The sequence below is a fragment of the Sebastes fasciatus genome, chromosome 21 (assembly GCF_043250625.1).
Source record: "Sebastes fasciatus isolate fSebFas1 chromosome 21, fSebFas1.pri, whole genome shotgun sequence".
NCBI lineage: Eukaryota > Metazoa > Chordata > Actinopteri > Perciformes > Sebastidae > Sebastes > Sebastes fasciatus.
Genome location: NC_133815.1, coordinates 13246476 through 13260461, shown reverse-complemented (window position 1 = coordinate 13260461; position 13986 = coordinate 13246476).

The window sequence follows — 13986 nt, the reverse complement described above, 5'->3', positions numbered from 1 at the left end:
TGTCTTGCCGAGATTTACATGAGAAGATTGATACCACACTCGAATATCTGCCTGTTAAAGGGACTGTTTGTAAGAATCAGAAATGCTTGTTAACACCGACACCTGTGGCCGTTAAATCAACGAAAGTCAGCGTCGGGCTCACGCTTGCTCGCTCTAAGGAGACATGAACGAGCATCGCTCAAAACAGTGAGGAGACACACATGAGCTTAAACCACAATATCACTCTATATTTCACCTGCTTGGCAGTAATGTTAGCTGACCAGACGAAGGTCTCCATGAATCAATGCTGAAGCTAGTGTTGGCTTTTCCTGCTTCAGCCTCCGGGGCTGAAGCAGGAAAAGAAACGTTGTCGTCTCTGACCGGGTGCCGGTGTCTCCCTCCGGCACCCGGTCGGAGACGACAACCTTTCTCGCTGCGGAGCCCCGTCACTTCACAAGACACGGAAAACCTCTGTTGGTCTGGAGGAGCTGCAGCAATTATTTCTGCACAAACGTCCACTGTACATTCACTAGATATTCTCAGAGCTAAACTAACTCTTCTGCAGTGTGTAGTGTGCGCGCATGCACGTGGAGAGGTGGAGTGATACAGCGAGAACGCGCGGTGTGTGTGTGAAGGCAGGCAGGCAGCGGAGCAGAGACTCCAGCCACATGCGAGCGCGCATAGGCGAGCGCGCATGGGATCCTGACCCGGTAGACTTATACGTGTAAGAAGTTACAAACAGTCCCTTTAAATATCAAGCCACAGCCAGCGGCCGATTAGCTTAGCTTAGAATAAAGACTGGAAGTAGGGATAACAGCTAGTCTGGCTCTGTCCAAATTGTAATAAAAAAATCTGCCTACCAGCACTGCTAATGCTCACTAATTCAAACATTATCTCATTTGTTTTAATACGTACAGAAACTGAAATGTAAAATTGAAACGTTAATTTTTACTGCATGAAATCCAGCAAGTAACTGACACATAAAACAACAAATTGTTGCTTTTGTATGATTACACAAACAAGACATACTGTAATGTTTTAATTAGTGAGCCTGCAGGCCAGCTGTTTCCAGTCTTTATGCATAAGATAAGCTATAACTGTAACTTTGCATCAGCTTCATATTGAACAGACAGGCATGATAGTAGTATTGGTCTTCTTATCTAACGCTCAACAAGATAGCGAATTAGCAAGTCAAAGGAACAGATACAATGTAAGTCGACAGCAACACTTATTTCCCAGTAATGGGCAAATCCAATGCAATAAAGCAGAAAAGGATGAAAATATACAAACAAGCACCCTCTGGTAAATAGTCAATAGTTAAAGGGTGGAGTCAGCGATTCTGGAGAAAGATTGTTGATATTTGAACTCGACACCCAAACAAATACTCCTCTCCAGACTTACCGTCCCTCCTATACTGCCTTTCTCTTTATACATCCATGGCCTTTCCTCTGTCCTGTGCACGAGCATGAACGTCCCCTGTTGCTGGCTGGAATAGTGTTGTGTGGCTTTGTCCAAGCCACTCTGTTTGTTTCCCATTTACAGAGCCAGGACTGTGCATGGACCGTATAAAATATGGATGTAGTCTCTGTGACGTCACCCATATAGGCTCTGAAGAACCGTTGTGAAGCTCAATGTGTCAACGGGTGAGTTATATAAAAATTCACCCACCGTATATTTTTAACATGCTGTTCTATGGGGATTGACTCACTTTTGGGGCCAGCCTCAAGTGGCCATTTCAGGAACTGCCACTTGCACGTTTGTTTTATTTTTCAGCACTGGAGGTTGCCACTTGGTATGAACACCAGATTTTTTTTCAGCGCATACACAGAATGGACAGCTATAGCAGACCATGAGGAGATATTCTTTGAACTCGACAAAACGTGATATGGATTAGAATCGCTGACTCAACCTTTAAAGTAATCATTTTTATCTTAACAAATTTAAATCTCAGATTCGTTTTACAGTATCGTTTAATTGATCTATTGCTCTCATTGTGCACATCCGTGTTTGTTTGTGTGCATCAAAATGTCTACGTACCACTTTGTTTGCAGCACATGAAGGGGTAACATCAGTGTGGAGAATTGGAACATTTATGCCCTGACATGGCTAGCCTGTCTCCATGCCATTCCTCAACCAGGAAAACATCCAGGCCGTATTTGCTGTAATGTAAATGACATCTGTCTGTTTCCTTCTGTTGGAGATACAAATGAAGTGCTCAGGGCTATGTCACCATCTTTTCTACTCGTAATAATAAGAGACAGCAAAGGTAGGCTCGGCACGATGCATGCCTCGTATCTGCACAGGCTCAAGCAAATAAATAGCACAAAGGGCAAGAGAAGGAGCACTTAAATGGGGAATGATGAAGTCGTGTAAGCTCAAAGGTGACTCTGACCTCTTGTTGATATAGTGCAGCCTCCTCTTTAGCTCTGCTAACCACTATCCCTTGCATCCCACTCAAAACAGATCTGATAAGAACTACGTGTTTGCATGTAGACTAACTGTGTGTTTGCCTTCCTCCACAGATGATCACAGCAGAGCTCGCCAAGGTTGCTTCGCCACCATCGGCCCAATCAAACAGAGGCAAATGGCAGAGCCGGAGGAAGGAGGGGAAAAAGCTAATTGAAAGCCAAACACTCCACAGCCCGCTGGGATCGTCTCCTTTTTTGGTGCACGGGACGTGCCGAGTGCTCTGTATTTATTGGGAAAAATCGGATTCTACAAATGACATGGAGTCCCCTCCAATGGCGCTGGAGCCTCCTCGTGCAGCACGGCGTGTGGTGCTGAATGCAGGAGGAACAGCTTGGCGGTTCCCTCAGGAACGGACCTGCCGACGATCTGCAGCTGTGCTGAGAATTGTCATTTTTAAATATTCACATATTTAATCAGCTGAAAGGGCTCTCACAACACACATGCACACACTCCTGCACAGACACACATTACGCTGGTAAGCTTCATGAAGAAGGAAGAAAAATATTTATATTGTGATTACGATGCGATTTATGAGATTGTGTTAACTATCAGAGTTTTGTTGATCTTTGTCTGAGCAGCTTTTCAATATATGTAAACATTTTTATGCACCAAACTGAAGGTACATTTGGCAGAATGCTCATATTTCTATTTTATTCTAACAGATCCATTGTTACACTGGCAAGGCAACTGCAGATCTCCATTAGCTCAGCAGTTAGTATTGAATGCACCTGCCGTTCAAATCATTAGAGAGGCCATTAGAGCCTCAACTACGAATACCTTTTCCCCTCAAGTTGTTCATCTGTGTCTGCAATGTTTCTCTGTGGGTTTAGAAAGGATGTTGCTCCTGCTTGATTCAGAATCAATAACATAAACATTAAAAATATCAGGAAATCAGAAAGCAAGTTCTGCAAAACGAGGTTGACGCAACTGAAAAATAGGGGCTAATTTAGCCAGCACATGACAATATCAGCTGGAAATGAACACATAATACCTGGCCTCTTTGTCACTGTTTTAAGGCGGGGAACTAAATGGAAGTGAGACCCTGACTAAAAGTGTTACTGAATTCTGTGCTACACCCAAGAGGATAAAAATGTGCGCTAACGGTGTGAAACTGCCAAATGTTTCTGTGAGATTCTGAGGCGGCATCAATTAGTTGTGTGCATTGCTTTGACCTGTCACTAGGATATCTGAGCACCTTTTATCATTGTGCACAGTGTGGAGTGTGAGAGGCATCATCTTTAATCATGTGTTGTTGTTCTTTCTCTTTTTTTTTTTTTTTTGCCGGGGTAAAAATATGTCCCTACACCATGGAGAGCTCCCCAGACAGCCATGTTGTTTACTGCTGATTAACAAAGGGAAGGGAAGTCAAGACTGTGACACCAGGTAACGTGAATGAGGTGCCACAATACCACAGCGGGAACACAGGAAGAATTCCAGAGCAGAGTGTCTGAGAGAGAAAGAGCGAGACGCAGAGGAGGAGGAGAGGAAGACAAAGAGGAAGAAATGTAGAGAAGGAGGGAGAGGAAGCAGAAAAAGACAGAGAGACAGCGATATACCTCCCTAGCAATCTTCAATCCTTCCAAACAGAATACAGAAAGAGTGCTTTGAATGTCCTCAATACTGTACAAAATTAGCAGATAGAAAAACTACATGCCAGGTGTTTGTTTTAATCCATTTTAGTTGCTATTGCTGAATAACAAACATCAGGTCAAGGTCAGGTTTCAATAGCTTGCTCAAAATAATATTCCATTAATGGATTTCAAAAGTCAAATTCTATCCTTTTTTGACAGCCTCAACTCTATTCAACTCATCTCTATTTTATGCATCATAGCTACGTTTAGTCCTTGACTGACTCACCTCACTAGACAGTAGTTAAAATCCTTCCACCCAGGCAGGTTTGCAGCATTTCACCTGCCACACCCCTTGAATGAAGAAGCTGTTGTTGTCAGCCAGTTAGGAATACGCTATTCTATCATGACTGTTCAGTCTGTGAGGATCTACTTTGCATTCACATCATACTGGATATATCAAGGAAAACACATCACACATGGAAAAATGTGTGATTTGTAATCATGAAACCTGCAAGTACTATCCATCAGAGGTATGGATTCGAGTCACAATGGACTTGAGTCAGACTCGAGACTATTCATTCGCAGCAAGTCGACACTTAATTCCCCAGATCCAGCATCCAATCAAGTTGCAGGAGAAAACCATGAAGAATTAACATTACGTTACTGAGCGCCAGTTGGAAAAAAATTATACCAAAGATAATTTTATTTGCGTACAAAAACTACGCAGTGGTCAACAAAAACAAATTGTAGTATGCAAAACATGCGGGTTGAAAATGACAGACGGAGACGCAAATGGCATTACATTTAGAGAAGAACACATTATGACTTCTTTAGGACTCAAAACTCAAAGTTTAGGACTTGGGACTTGACTTGGGACTTGTCAGTCTTGACTTGGGACTTGACTTGGGACTTGTCAGTTATGACTTGGGAGTTGGGACTTGTCAGTCTTGACTTGTGAATTGACTTGGGACTTGTCAATCTTGGGACTTAATTTGGGACTTGTCAGTCTTGACTTGGAACTTGGGACTTGTCAGTCTTGGGACTTAACTTGGGACTTGTCAGTCTTGACTTGGGACTTGTCAGTTTTGACATGGGAATTGACTTGGGACTTGTCAATCTTGGGACTTAACTTGGGACTTGTCAGTCTTGGGACTTAACTTGGGACTTGATTTGGGACTTGTCAGTTTTGGGACTTAACTTGGGACTTGACTTGGGACTTGTCAATCTTGGGACTTAACTTGGGACTTGTCAGTCTTGGGACTTAACTTGGGACTTGACTTGGGATTTGTCAATCTTGGGACTTAACTTGGGACTTGTCAGTCTTGACAAGGGACTTGACTTGGGACTTGTCAGTCTTGACTTGGGACTTGTCAGTTTTGACATGGTACTTGACTTGGGACTTGTCAGTCTTGACTTGGGACTTGTCAGTTTTGACATAGGACTTGACTTGGGACTTGGCAGTCTTGACTTGGGACTCGAGTGCAAAGACTTAAAACTTACTTGTGACTTGCAAAATAATGACTTGGTCACCATGCTATAGCGGTTAGGGGAGGCTGATTGTCTGTACCAAAGTTCATTGAAATTTACCGAAATGTATCCAACTCACCACCACAATTGTCAAAGTCATGGTGGTGCTCGAAGATAAGTCATGGGATCACCATGAAGTCATTAAAATTCATCGTCTGGAAACCATGATGCCATGATTTCATTGCCATATATCCGATAGTCATATCCGATATTTAATTTGGGCCAAAGTGGTGAATCCCCCGTCCAACCATTACCATCCATAGAGCCCCGTTGCTAGCATGGGTAAAAATAGGTACATTATAAAACCCAATGTCAAGCCAAGCGAGAGAAGATTCTTGCATATTTAGGGGACAAACTACCACAGCTTGTCGCCTCTTAATATCGGCCACCCACTAAGCAGGTGTAACCAGGAACATGGCACACACAAATAAACAACACAGCTTGACCGGGCAAGTCCTTTCCTTGACCCCAAAGCATGTGTTTGACTCTGCAAACATTTTGGGAGAAACTAATGAGAAGTGACATGACAACTAGCAGAAGCAAGATGACACATCTACCCAACATTACTGTGGGCAACATCACTTTTTTTTTTTCTAATATCCTAAAAATACACTTTAAACAGGATGGGGAGTCTGCCAAAGGATCAAACAGGCACAAGTGGTGCACCAGCTGGTACCGTGGAGAATACCTTGGATTCCTGCGGCACAGCGACTGACGTAGCTCTGCACAGGTCAAAGGCTTAGCAGGTTTGTTAGTGACAAAGATGAGTAACAGGAAGGAAGAGGGAAGGTAGAAAGTGAGTTGCTTTTGTTTGAGCTGCTTTCAGCTGCTTCCTTATTGTACTTCAGTAAGAGCTGTACCGAAATATCTGATTAAATATCGGGCTTAAATAAATTAACTTTGCGTTCTTGAATGGGCTGAAAGCAAATGTGTTTAAGGAAGTTCTTTTCCAACAAAATTAAAAGTAAATGAGCAGTAAATGACCATCATAAAAATGTCAAAACATATTTGTGTACTTGCTTGGAGGAGCTCTGTCCTTTCTAGAGCCGAATATAAGTGAGCGTCCCCATGGCTGAATCATGATTCCATAAGCTTATATATATAATAACAGCATGACATGCTACATCTTCTCCTATAATTAGGTTACCATTTCCTGTCCGCAAGGAGCCCAGTGTCAGCTGGATGAATATGGCTTATTATTTCCTTCTTCTGCTCTCCTCTCACTGGATGTCTATCACCACACCTGAACAAATAAGAGCACAGCTCTGTGCATATCACTCCTGCCGGGAAACTCATACTGGCACAAAGACACAGTCAGTTGGCCGGGATTCTCCTTAAGCCCCAGTTTAAAACGGAATCGGCTGTGAGAAAATCCATTGAGATTGTGAATTCATGCTGTGACAGGTCCAAACTGGAATTCTGGGTACACCAAAACGTCTGGTTCATTAAGATTTTGTCACTACATCTTTCAAATGTTTCTGTTGTGCTTTTTTTTCGTCACGATGTTGGAATTGGTTCCATCTGTGATCTGGGTGGTTTTGAAATATTGAGGTTTTTCACAGCATGGATACAAAAGCAAAGCAGCAAAACTGGCATGCAGTTAAAGGTGCAATGTGTAACATGTAGCCACATGCTCCAAGCAAATAGGGGTCAGGATTTCACCTCTACAACTGGGTCCATACATACAATGTAAATTTACAGTCATCGGTTATAAAAAACAAAGCCAACTAGTAACTAGCAGCAGGGCAAGAATACACACAATACACAATTTAAGCAACTCTGAGAGCCTGTCACAATAGCACTGCTATCTTATAATTTTCACACGTGGCATCAGCCTAGGTTTACGCAATAGGCAAGTTATAAATAGACACAAATCCAGTTAAAAGCATGTTAGAGTTAACACCAGTTCATTAAAATATTCAGCAACCGGCACCTAGAAACCTGAATTTATCTCAAATTTCTACATATTAAGATTCTGGTCTTCATCTCTACAACAGTTACTTCAAAAAATGGCATTTGCAGCAGTGTCAATGACAATATCTCTGATGGAGCCACAAATTATACAGTTTGAAAACATCTAATTGAGCATCATTTCATAGAAGCTTGTAATTATGATGTTTCTAATAGCCTATATATAAGTATTCCCTCTTTTGCAGTAAGTAAAATCAGCCCTAACACCTTTTGTGCATGCACATCTGTAGCAGGGTGACACAGTGAATAGAGAAATGTCCTCAGGGTGGAGGACTGAGGTTCATCCTCCGGTCTAGCCCCAGTGCAGCTGCTGAAGGCTGAAGTGTCCCTGAACAAGTCTTTGAATCTCTTCCAGCTCCATGGGCACTGCTGTGTTTCTGACCCTGCTGTGAGGAAGTGGGCAACCAAAAAGAGAAGTTCCCTATAGGGAGACATGGGAGGAGACAGAGGATGGTTGTAGCACTGTCGGGTTTTGACCAGTCAGGAATGAACGGCGGTGGTGTGATCAATATTTTACACGGCTGCTTTCTTCTGAAGCTCGCAGGCAAAGTTCTATAGTGTGCCGCACAGAGACAAAGAAATACAGAGGAAAAAACATAAACAAGTACACATTTGGAGGTAAGAAAATAACATTTCTGATGAGTGTAATATTTGAGTTTAATTATTTATCTTTTATCAATCAATAACTGTGCTACTGGCTGAATTTGGCCTTGCTTTTGCTCTGTATTTCTCTGTGACAGGATGCTGTTCTAAGTAATTTCATAAAGTGAAAAGAGTTTGAACTTTGATTCAGTTGATTTTCTCATTGATATATCACTCCACAGCTACTTTTATAATTCTTTCTAGTAGCCGGTTTTTGACAGTAAAATTCTGATATTGGCAATAGCCAAAGTGATTATGTAGACAGTGGGCATCTCCGGGTCTGAAAAGTGAAGCCAATGCTGAAGTGCCTTAAACATGCATTCTTTCTAATAGCCAGCAGGGGGCGACTCCTCTGGTTGCAAAAATAAGTCTGATTGTATAGAAGTCTATGAGAAAATCACCCTACTTCTCACTTGATTTATTAGTAAACATTGTAAACATGAGTTTATGTTCTCAATCGTTAGTTTCAAGTCTTCTTCAATACAGCATGATGTTCATTTAATAAATTATGGTCCCATTTAGTGTAAAATAGACTATAAAGCAGGGTATGCTTTAGGGCGTGGCTACCTTGTGATTGACAGGTCGCTACCACGGCGTACGCCGGTCTGGGAGTTGTCCGTGTTTTCGTCTTAGAACTTTAACACTTTCACAGTGTGTTTTCAGTTCATCAAAGTTAATTGTAACATTAAAGTCTTCTAAAAATGTCTTTTTCAGCGTTCGGTTGTACTTAGCTCCACCCACGCGTGTCTCTTCTGGTTGCAAAATAACCAAGATGGCGACGGCCAAAATGCCAAACTCGAGGCTTCAAAACGGCAGTCCGCAAACCAATGGGTGACGTCACTTCTTATATACAGTCTATGGTATTAGATCTAAATCTGCATTTACCGATTGGCCAATTGTGGGCAGCTGAAACAAGCTGTAAACACATCATTATTATCACCATTGATATGCTGAACTTGTTAGCAAACAGTTCCCTATTTAAACATCAAGCCGATGAGCAACATTATCATTCATTTCTAGTCGTGTTTCTGGCCACCTGTCAGAAAAACAACGCTAATATAGAGCAGCGAGAGTGAAATGAAGCAATAAAGTTGCCTAATCTGCCTGCTCCTAGGTTGTTTTTCCTTGTTTCATTGTCTTTTCATCCATTCATGTTTTCTGTTTTATTTTGTTATTCACCTCTCCTCTCGTTTCACATCACTTCCTGCCTTTGTGTGTTTTCCCGCCAGTTTTAATCGTCTGCCCCGCCCTGATTGGGTTTCACCTGTCCCTCGTCAGCCCCGCAGAGTCACCAGACATCCTGCTCACCTGTTCCCACTTCCCCCTTAATCACTCAACATATATTTATGTTAGCTGATAATTCCATGTGGGTTCATGCAAGCAACACCTTTCACTTACATGTGATCCATTCTTAATCAAGATATAGCTGCTTTAAAAGACGATTAATTGTGGGGATCCAGAGTCCAGGTCTGCACAAAACAACTAGAGATTTATGGGAGCCAAACATGCTACAACCTCCTCAGTTTTCTCCAATATCTACCCCTCTATAAGAGCAGACCTCGTCCAATACAGGGTAAATGATTTATTGGTGACTCAGTGAAGGATGTGGGTGAATTTTAGAGGTACTGAGTGGATTGGTTGGAACAGGAGGGAGGATGGGTGGAGGGTGATGGTGGATGAAAGGAGATCTAACTAAGAACCCAAGGCTGGACAGGACTTTGGATGGATGCAATGTCTGTGGAGTGGTCCTTCACTGCACCTCCTTGTCCATCATGGCTTCGTAGAGAACATACAGTAGAGTGAGGAGAGAGGATTTTTTTTTTGTATCAGCCCCATTTGCTTCACCTATGATCAACCACTGGGAGTTTACCAGTGCAGTCACAGTCACATAGCAGGTTCATTGGAGCACCTCACTCAGACAAGAGTATTAAATTATCCTTATTGTTGTGCCAAACTGGTTCATATAAAACCCTCTTTCTTCCCTCTTTGACGTGGAGGATGTTATTCTTTCACCAGCCTCTGTAACTACCGCCTTTCAGAACTGCACATTCACTTGAACTACAGGTGAATTCCAGGTTATATCCGCCACTCTTGAGAAAGAAAATCTCCTGTAACTGCTGCAAAATGAACAATGAAAAGTTTCTTTCCTGTTCTCATAAGAGTGGCGTGGCAATAGCAGCCTTGCAAATCCATAATTTTTGGGGTGCTTTTATATTTTTTGAAAGCTCAATTTGAATAATTTGCTGTAAAGTGTTCCTTTATGGCTGCCATTCGTATCCATTCTCTAAAGTGATGAAGGAAAGGTAACTTAAATGAAGGGGATACCACTTTAAACCATTCCTCTTTTGCATGAATGAGACAAACTGTATGTAAACATGCACCCATATGAGTCACAGGTGCGATCATACCCAGCGCAGTGATAATTATAGCGGGTTAAAAACATGTAAACATTTGTGTAATAAAAATATCAACGCTGAGTAGTAGAAGAGAGATATAAAGAGTCAAGGCTAAAGCAAATTAAGCAGCTTGTCCTCCATTTGCTCTGTTTGGATTCATCTTGCGAGAGATAGCTATCAGCTCAGTGATGTAGGTAGGATTTATTTATTTATTTTCACCTTTTATTTATTTATATGTAGTTTTAAATACCACCCACGTCTGCTCCACATTCCTCTTGTCTCCTCACTCGTTAAGATCTAGGCACTGCAGCACCGCAGCTGACAGTCTTTTTACCTTTGTGATTCATAGATCCAACAGCCTTACGTACTGCATATTTACGCCTCTAAACGTGGGTTTACAGACATTTTAGGTCTGACAGGGGCTTTATATATATATAAAATGTGTATATTTGAGGGTGAAAAATCATTTCTCGATTTCTGAAGTAAACAAAATCACCTGCAATGAAAAACAATTGGTCCCCAAGGGTTGTGATTTAGTGATGTGACCTTAAAACTGTCAATAGAAACAAGTTGTTAGTCTTTTCATAATGACTTTAGGCAATAAAAAACTGCCAGGGGCTTTAAAGGTGTTATTGATAACATAGCAACATAAAATTCAGCCACTCTCCTCCGTTCCATTGCATTTACTTCCCAACAAGTGGTTGCCAGAAACAGTCTGTGTTGGCTTGAAACCCAGAATCGCCGCTTGCGGATATTTTTTCATTTTGTTGACATATTAGAGTCAAAGGTTTTTACAGAGAGAATTTGGGATTTCTCTTTTTATCACTCCATCAAATCAAAAAATAATACATTTTTGCCATGTTTTTAGGAATAAAATGTTCTATAAATCAGGTTATGAATGATATATGAACAAAACCCTGTGTAAAAACCTTCAGAATATAGAATGAAACTGGAAGGTTTGGTATTTGTAAGTGCTACTGAAGTGGAAATTTCTGGCTCAGAGTTTTAGAAAAACATTAGGTGAATAGGGTAAAAGACTTCACCATGAAACTTCTTCAGTGGATTACTTACATTAAGAAGTTTTGTTTTGGTTCAAGGTGTAAAATAAATAAAGGATGTATTCTTTCCACTAGTCTGAAAAAAAACATGTTATGGAAGCAAAATAGCCCAAAATCTCTAAATTGATCAGTGCATAAAAAACTATGTTTTTCCTCGGTTGTCTCGCCTTAAGATTGTGTGACAGAAGTCACAGGCAATGATACTTAGACAAAGTTTAAAACAGTTCAGAAAGTTCTATTAAAAAAGGCTTTAATAGCACTCTGCTGAGCCGCAGCAATAATGAATAATCGTGATAATAACTAATCATACCTGCAAGTTAGATCTGTTACAGCCAGTCTGCACAGAAACTGGGGGATTATGATTACATTTTTTTTTTTTGTTTGGATCAACTTGATACTGAACCACAGAAACCCCTGTAGAGGTTACAGAGGAGATGAGTCTGCACCGCAGCGTCCAAAAGGCTTCCCTCTGCAACTCATCCTTATTTAGAACAGCAATAAATGCACGTAACACAGGAGAGAGGCTGTAAAATTTTAAATTGGACCTAACTATGAATCTCACCAAAGGCTCACAAATCATAGACAGCTATATTTATGAAAACTCTTTTGGAGACAGAAAAATAGAGACATAAACAGAAAGAAAAGGAGGAACACATGTTGAAGCCTTTCTTTCAGACATGCATGTGATATTAAGTCAGTATTGTCTCTTACTGAAGGAAATTGATGTATTTTCATTTTATTCTCTGAAACAGAGGTAACATATTTTTAGAACAGTGTCTGAGCAGAATGACTTGCTGAACAAGGACATCTATGGGTCACATAGGATAATGCAAAAATCATGACAGTGATTGGACCTTTTTGTGCTTGATAAAGTACAGTAAAAGGGGGATGAAATTCTACTAATATAATCTTATAATAATCTAAATTTGTCTTCAATAATAAACAACGAAATTTCCTGTTATTTATTTTTACTTTTAATACTAACCTTACCAAAAATAAGTTTATTCATGTGCTATTAGTATACTTCTTTTAAACTTAAAATAAGAGAGTATACTTTTTATGTACTTATGAGAGATATACTTAACAAAAGTATACATAAGTATACTTGGCTCATACTGACAAGTATACAGAAACAGTCTAAGTATACTTGGCTTATACTGACAAGTATACAGAAAAGTCTAAGTATACTTGGCTCATACCAACAAATATACAGAAAAAGTCTAAGTACACTTGGCTCATACTGACAAGTATACAGAAAAGCCTAAGTATACTTGGCTAATACTGACAAGTACAGAAAAGTCTAAGTATACTTGGCTCATACTGACAAGTATACAGAAAAGCCTAAGTATACTTGGCTTATACTGACAAGTACAGAAAAGTCTAAGTATACTTGGCTTAAACTGACAAGTATACAGAAAAGTCTAAGTATACTTGGATAATACTGACAAATATACAGAAAAGCCTAAGTATACTTGGCTTATACTGACAAGTATACAGAAAAGTCTAAGTATACTTGGCTTATACTGACAAGTATACAGACAAGTCTAAGTATACTTGGCTTATACTGACAAGTATACAGACAAGTCTAAGTATACTTGGCTTATACTGACGAGTATACAGAAAAGTCTAAGTATACTTGGCTTATACTGACGAGTATACAGAAAAGTCTAAGTATACTTGGCTCATACTGACAAGTATACAGCAAAGTCTAAGTATACTTGGCTTATACTGACGAGTATACAGAAAAGTCTAAGTATACTTGGCTTATACTGACAAGTATACAGCAAAGTCTAAGTATACTTGGCTTATACTGACGAGTATACAGAAAAGTCTAAGTATACTTGGCTTATACTGACGAGTATACAGAAAAGTCTAAGTATACTTGGCTTATACTGACGAGTATACAGAAAAGTCTAAGTATACTTGGCTTATACTGACGAGTATACAGAAAAGTCTAAGTAAACTTGGCTCATACTGACAAGTATACAGCAAAGTCTAAGTATACTTGGCTCATACTGACAAGTATACAGAAAAGTATAATTAAGTATTCTTGCCTTATAGGCCTACAGAAAGGTATACTTGGCTTGCAGTTATGCTTACTCTTTGATAGAGTAGCCTATTAAAATGTGTATTTATTTGTCACATCTGCAAATGTATGAATGTATAACAAATTGTATACCTGTCAGAATGAAAGCTCCATGAAAAGAGTTGCCATTTTCCATTAAATGCATATAGGTCACGTCCTTCTGTCCCTTCCACTCACGTCCGGCTCACAGCTTGCACGATAGAAATGATTCACATCCTCCAATATAATCTTACACAGAGTGGAGGAAGCAGGGATAGCGAACATTAACCTTACTTAAGCTGCTGTTT